The following is a 7,500-nucleotide window of genomic DNA, read 5'->3' on the forward strand; positions in this document are numbered from 1 at the left end:
CTTGCTTTCATGCACTCTGATATGGACAAAGCAAGCATGCACTCACACATACTCTACATACCTTACACATGCATACCCTCACAGCGTGCATGCGCATGCACACACACACACAATAACACCACAATCCCAGCAGACACGGCCAGATATATATACGTATATACATTCTCATATTATTTTATATTATTGTTATGTTATTGTTTTAAAAAGATAATGACACACACAGGCGCACGCACACACACACACACACACACACGGAGGGTGGTCACAGTTGGTAACTCAGGGGTGTATAGCCTGAGGGGGGGGCTGGGTGTCCCTAACGACGGCGGAGAGAGACTAGACTTCCTGTTATGAGTCTTTTTGTTTTCATGATTATAGCGTTAGCGTAGCGTAGCCCAGCAGCCTTATGAGGAGAGCATGAACATCAGACAGAGAGGAGGGGGGGGGGGGGGGGGGGGGGGTGTTTGGGTGAGTGCAGTAGACTGACTGCGTGGGCATGAAGGACAATGAAGGAAATGTAATACTGATTGATTGACTGTGTCCTATAGGCTGAGTGTATGCAAAGCGAGCCGCCCGTGTGTGTGTGTGTGTGTGTGTGTGTGTGTGTGTGTGTGTGTGTGTGTGTGTGTGTGTGTGTGTGTGTGTGTGTGTGTGTGTGTGTGTGTGTGTGTGTGTGTGTGTGTGTGTGTGTGTGTGTGTGTGTGTGTTTATGCGTGCGTGTGCGTCCTGCTGCGTGGTGCTGGTCCGCGTTAGTGCACGCAGAGCTTGGCAGCGTCGCTCTCGCCACAACACAACAAATAAGATTAAAATGCAAAGCGCTAGGCGGGGAAGTATAACGAGGGGAGCCAGCTCCGCCTTTTTAACCCATTTAGACCGGGAATTATGGGACCGTACCTATGTTCCCCATGTTCTTTGTTCCCCAATTACCACCTAAACCTAACCTTAACCCTAAACCTAACCTCAGTAAAACTAACGCTGGTGAATGCATATTAACCTGTGGGGAACATAGAACCTGGGGAACATAGGGTGGACCCCAATTATGTTATGCTTTAACTATTGAAAAATAGCTTTGAATATATGTATTTACATGTATCAAGCGAACATTTGTAACTCGGAAATTTGCTTCTGGGGCGTCCTGGAGATGGGGGTCCGTGGCCAAATACATACCATTTTGGGGGTCCTTGACATGAAAATGTTTGAGCACCACTCACGTGGAAACGTAGGTTTTTCAAAAAAAAACATTAAAAGGATCTAGAAGACACAATGAAATCGGGTCAAAATATTCAAAGACTTGCAAAAATGTTCATAATTTTTCAAAAATAGCACATCTACAAACTCGCAGCGTGGCACTCGGTGCCACGCTGTGAGCTTGTATATCTGCTATTTTTGTAATAGTTAAAGCATAAAATATTGCGTAATAATGCGTTCCTCGGTCTAAATGCGTTAAACATATGCCGGAAAAATTTGCAAGTTGGAAGGGCGACATCGTCCGAGGGACTCTGGGCTCTGTGGCGTTTGGCACGCCGTCATTGGACCCCAAGCCTGCAGGAGGAGGAGGAGGTCACTGTCATCTGCTGGTTGACTCCACCTCTCTGATAAACTGGATCAAATTGGGGGTGTTTAGAAAAGCAAGGAGGCCATTTGTCACGGCGGAGACTGCTGTGAATGAATGTCTGCTGGGAGCCAGACATGCAAGCCATGATGCTGGCATGCATTTGAACACATTCACGAGTGATTGTGACAGTGCGTGCTTTTGTGCGTGTGCGCGCGCGTAAGTGTGTGTGTCTTTACACGTGCATGCTGTGTGTGTGGTGTGTGAGAGTGTGCGCACACACACACAGCAATAGTGTTGATGTTAATGTTAAGGGAAGCCAATCCTGTCCCATTACTTGGTATATATTTCTTATATGTTGCCATTTGACCTTGTCTCGTTTTCATATTTGCAGCCATCAACTGGTTCTCTAGTTCAGTGTTTCCCAAACAGCGGGTCGGGACCCATGTTTGGGTCGCAAACAGGGAGAGGGAAAAAAAATACATTTACACACAACATTTTTCAAAAGAATTTCATAAATAAATCCAAACCAAATCAAAGAAATTCCATGAATTAGGATGGGGGATCTATTTTGTGTCTGGACCTAAAATAGTTTGGAAACAGCTGCGTCTAGTTTGCCTCAACTTTTAAAAACTCAATGGAAGGGGTAATTTCCATCTCCTGAAAACTTGGGGAAGTGGGCAGAGTGGTCTTTCTAAAAACTATTCTTGTCAAATGGGCCTTTGTAATTGCCTCCTGATACGGCCGCCCCCGTTTTAAACAAGAGTTACATTGAAGGCATGAGGCGCTAGCGTCCATTACTGGAACTGTTGGAGGTTTTATTGCTGCTCATTTCTGCCATCCTAGTCAGTGTCAGCATTGTCAATTATTACTGTGCGGCTGTGCCTCGCTCATTGAATATGAATGGAACGTGGTCCATTGGGTAGCAGAGCCAGTCTAAATGGAGCTTTAGTAATGTAGCATGTAGCAGTTCATATTTATTTCCCCAGGCTAGACTTAAAGCAAAATTAGGCAGCAGCTTCACGGTGTTAAAACTTGTTCCATCCGCTGTCCCGAAATGCAGAGAGCATATAGTCGGTGGTGGGCAAAGTATAATAGTCAAAGTAAATACGCAAGTATTCAAAAGTACCAATTGGGAGCTTGTTGAACGGCTATTTTGACCTCATTTGAAGTAGGGCTTAAGTGGATAATTCATTACATATTTCCTAATGTAAAAAGTACAATATTTCTATTTGAAATGTAGCGTGAATGTATCCCTCTACCAGTGGTAGAAAAAAGTACTCACATATTTTACTTGAGTAAAAGCACTGTACTGTGTACAACACACACACACACACACACACACACACACACACACACACACGCACACATGCACACACGCACACACTCACACAGGCACAGGAAACAGGCTGTTCTACAGGAAGGCGTTATGTTACTCCATCACATGCACTCCAATCACTTTACAAAATAACACTGCTCTCATAACTGTAAATTTGCTCTTACCACGCGTGACCCCGCGCGACCTCCAACACATGGCGACGCCCATTCCACCGGCCCGCCTGCATTACCTGATAGAGCCAGTGTGTGTGTGTGTGTGTGTGTGTGTGTGTGTGTGTGTGTGTGTGTGTGTGTGTGTGTACACACTTGACTTGTATTACTATTCTTGTGAGGGCCAAATGTCCATGCAAGTGCAGTAAAATGTGCTAAATAGACGTTGTGAGCACGACTTTTCTTCCCAAAACATAATGACTGATTGACGATAAATACTATTTTTAGATTTATGCTCAACAATTAGGAATTAAGGTTTAGTTTGGGGGCGAGGACAGACATTTAGAAGTTAGGTTTAACGGTTAGGGTGTTAGCTAGAGTTATCCCTGATGTATACTCAGTTGCGTGCCGGTTTCGAGCATAGAAAACAGCAGATCTACAAGCTCGCAATGCATGCGCCACATAGCGATGTCCTCACAAGTGTAGTAATAGAAGTGTGCGTGTGTGTGTGTGCGTGTGTGTGCGTGCGTGCGTGTGTGTGCGTGCGTGCGTGCGTGCGTGCGTGCGTGCGTGTGTGTGCGTGCGTGCGTGCGTGCGTGCGTGTTAGCCAGAGAGTGTGGTGGTGCTGGTCGGTGTACAGGGGTGGTGTGGTTTATGCATAAGTGTACCTGCGGATGTTGTTGTTTGTTTGTTTTATAGGCCTGTTGGCTGTCAGGCGGGGGCCCTGCCATGATTCATGGCTTATTACAGCACCACTGTAGCATGCACACACCATAGCTCATCATCAGATTGCACTCATATACGTCATGCCACCGCCGCCAACATGCATATACGCAGGCACGCGCGCTCGTGCTCGCGTCTCTCGTTGCCGTCGGTCAGAAACCTTGCATGTCCTTTTCTTAATCGTCCTCAGGAAACGTTTTCGAATTGTGAAATTGGCAGCTCACAGCGCGACCCGCGTACGTGAGACACTTGCATGATGAAGTGGGGTCGTTCATTTACTCAAATCTTTTATACTGTAAAAAATAATAATATATATATATATATATATATATATATATGTATATATATATATATATATATCATCACTGTCGGGAAGAAACCTCGTATCTCCAATTTTCACATTTGTAATTTATTTCGTTAAGGAAAGCCCTGCTTCATCATAGAAGATTGTCGCACAACACTAGTGAAAATAGCCGATCTACAAGCACACATCGCCTTGCGGTGCGAGGCGTTATGTGCTTGTAGATCGGCTATTTTCACTAGTTTAGATCATTTGATATGATAAATACAAAACGAACGGTTTTGGACATACAAGGTTTCCACCCGACAACGACGATGTATAAAAAATACTGTCTAAATGTGGAGATACACGTTTCTGCCCGACACCAGTGACATAGCGTAAACACACACACACACACACACACACACACACACACACACACACACACACACACACACACACACACACACACACACACACACACACACACACACAGGCACACACAATAGCCTGCATTATGCATATATAAACATAATACTATAAAGACACACATGCATATACGGACACAAAACAGGAGTGAATATATGGATGCCTCATACAGGGAAAGAGCCGAGGGGGGAAGGGGGGGAGGGGGAGGCCAGGGAGGGTGTGGGGGGAGGAGGAGGGGGGGTGGGAATTGATCTTTTGCCCAGAATATATCATCAATTGACTGTGTGCAGGCTGCTTGGCATATTAATGCTGTTGTCTGGCTATAGTTAGACAGGGGGAGGCTGCAATAGCAGTGGATAGGAGCTTTACATCACCTAGGAGAGAGATGGATGGAGGGATGGAGGGGGAGGGAGGGTTGAATGAGACCAAGCGAGAGTGTAATGCCCGATTTATGCTCCGTCGTGCGCCGGCGTTGCGCGGCGGTGAAAATAGCCGATCTGCAAGTTCGCGACGCGTCGCCTCCCGCGACCCATGTATTTCCACGACGGATGATGAATTACGCTTAAGAGAGAGAGAGACAATGAGAGGGCGAGGGGAAGATCAGAGCGTGTTCATTCTTTTTTTTTTAAATGTTCTAACCGGTGCTGCATCCATACACACAGCCTCCTTGAGGCGTTTAACCACTTCAACCCTAGCCTGGGGTCGCTTCCAATTTCAGGCTTTTGATCCGGTCGGGAGCGGATGGCGTCCTACGTCATTTTGTAGTCAAAACGGACTATACTTTGGCAGGAAATACCAAACTGGAACCAGTTTTAACCCAAAACGATTCCCTGCGCTCAAGGACATAATTTTAGTACCTACCCAATAAAACCCTTGGAGCAGCGTAGTTTTGCTTGTTTTTTGAAAAGTATGTTTGGTATATCCATCTTTTAGTCCAACTCACAGCGACCGGCAAGACTACACTCCTCTAGCATTTAAATAGGGTTTGGGGAAACAAACGGGGAACCAAAACGTTGCTTCTTCTGCCATCCGGTCTAGGATGCCATCCGGTCTAAACCGAATCAAACGACCTGTTTAGTAAACGAGCACCAGGTTTTCCCCCGAGAAAGCCTGGTGACGCGAGGTTACGTCAACTCCATATGGTGGAATGGCGTCCCTCAGGGCTCTATACTAGTGTACGCTTGTCGATCTGCTATTTTCCTGCGAAAGCCTTCCCCATACGGACGCTGGGGTTCAAGTGGTTAATGAGTTTGGGAAGCCATAAGTTTGGCTCTTAAACTGCTACTAATTGAACATCTGTCTGCATGCAGCTGATTGGATGGTTTCACGGGTTCACTGCAGGTCGTGCCCTTCTACAGGGGTCTTCAACCAATCAGGCCAAGGATCCCTTAGCTTAGAGCAAGGGTCTTCAACAGGGGTCCGGGACCCCTAGGGGGTCCTCCAAATCTTTGTGTGATAGAAACTTTATCTTTTTTTTATATTAACCACTTGGACCATAACGTCCATATTCTGAGCCAAAAATAGCAGATCTACAAGCTTGTAGATTGGCTATTTTATATGCTTCATATCACTCCCTGTCTCTCTCTCTCCCTGTTTCCCGTCTCTGTCAACTGTGTACTATCCATAAAGGCTGAAAGCCCAAAAATATATTTAAAACTAGACTGCACTCTGTCGAGGTGCCAACTTGCCCCTTGTGCACTCGTGGCCATATATGGCCAACTCGTGTGGCAGCAGAGTGTGCAAGTACTGCGTTCAGTGATGAGTGCTGTCTGTATGAATGTACTGTATGTGGGTGGGCAAGTTGGCACTCTGTCCAGGTGCTAAAATGCGATGGGACGCGGATCGAATTTCAATTCAAAGCATAGCTTTGTTAGTGTCCATTCCTGCTGGGAAGGCCGGGTCACGTCGCCTGTGTTCCGGTATGTGCGTTTCATGTGTGTAGCAATTTGTATGCACGTCTATGTGTGCATGTATGCACGTGTACAATTATGTGTTATTAATGCCGTGCTTCTGCGCTGATTGAAGGTTAAAGAGCGGCCTTCAGCTTGGCAGGCCAGCGACCCGGCCAGTTCACCAGCCAGTCCTTGTTACCCCTCCGTGCACTATGCCACCCTCGCTTCAAAGAGACGCCCGCTCGCGAGTGTATGTGTGTGTATGTGTGTGTGTGTGAGAGAGAGAGAGAGAGGGAGAGAGGGAGAGACAGAGAGAAGAGAGAGAGAGAGAAATGAAGGATGGCCCTGGGCTGAGTCTGTCGTTCCAAACAATACAGCCCATCTGCTCGCTGTCCCCACTGCCAAACACTAAACCTAACCTCCATCCAGCCACACTCCCTCCCTCTCTCCCTCTCTCAGTCACTCTCTCTCCATCTCTCTCTCTCTCTGTCTGTCTCACTGTCTCTCTCTCTCTGCTGCCAGTTCTCCTCCCTTGCTTCCTTACTTGTGTGTCTTATTCATATAGTGCTTCAGTTTAACCCAGTCTCTTCTCCTTCTTTCAACCACGTCTAACTGTTCCTTTGTCCGTCTTGCGGTCAACTGCATCTCTCTCTCAATCCCTGCCTGCCTCGCCTGCCCTTTGTTCTCTCTCTCTCTCTCTCTCTGCCTCCCTTATCGTGCTCTTTTCCTTTTTTCCCCTCCCTTCATCTCACCTACTGTACATCACCCTTTCACCTCCCCACACACACAGTCAAACTGCCAGAGTGGGCCTGCATCCAAATGCACAATATGTACACTCACACACTACAAACACACACACACACACACACACACACACACACACACACACACACACACACACACACACACACACACATTTCACTGAGTCAGGCACGTCCCTATAGTATGAGTTGGCCCGGGTCCAAAAGCAAGTGCACATCAAATGTACACGGTAAAATCCTCAGTGTGTTACACGTGTACGCTCTCGGGGTTAAATGAACACCGAGGGTTTTTGCCGTGCACACTTCCCAGAGCATTCCAGTTCCACACACACACACACACACACAAACACACACACACACACGGACGCGGACGCACAC

At 46.8% G+C, this 7,500-nt stretch overlaps 1 protein-coding gene across 3 annotated transcripts in view; it reads left to right on the forward strand.

The window, feature by feature from the left end:
• Positions 1–7,500, forward strand: part of rbfox3a (RNA binding fox-1 homolog 3a) — a gene marked incomplete at both ends in the record, with an annotated part of 330,498 nt that overhangs the window by 309,376 nt on the left and 13,622 nt on the right. The window lies entirely within an intron of this gene.

The sequence above is a fragment of the Nannobrachium achirus genome, assembly GCF_963921795.1.
Source record: "Nannobrachium achirus genome assembly, chromosome: 18".
NCBI classification, from domain to species: Eukaryota; Metazoa; Chordata; class Actinopteri; order Myctophiformes; family Myctophidae; genus Nannobrachium; species Nannobrachium achirus.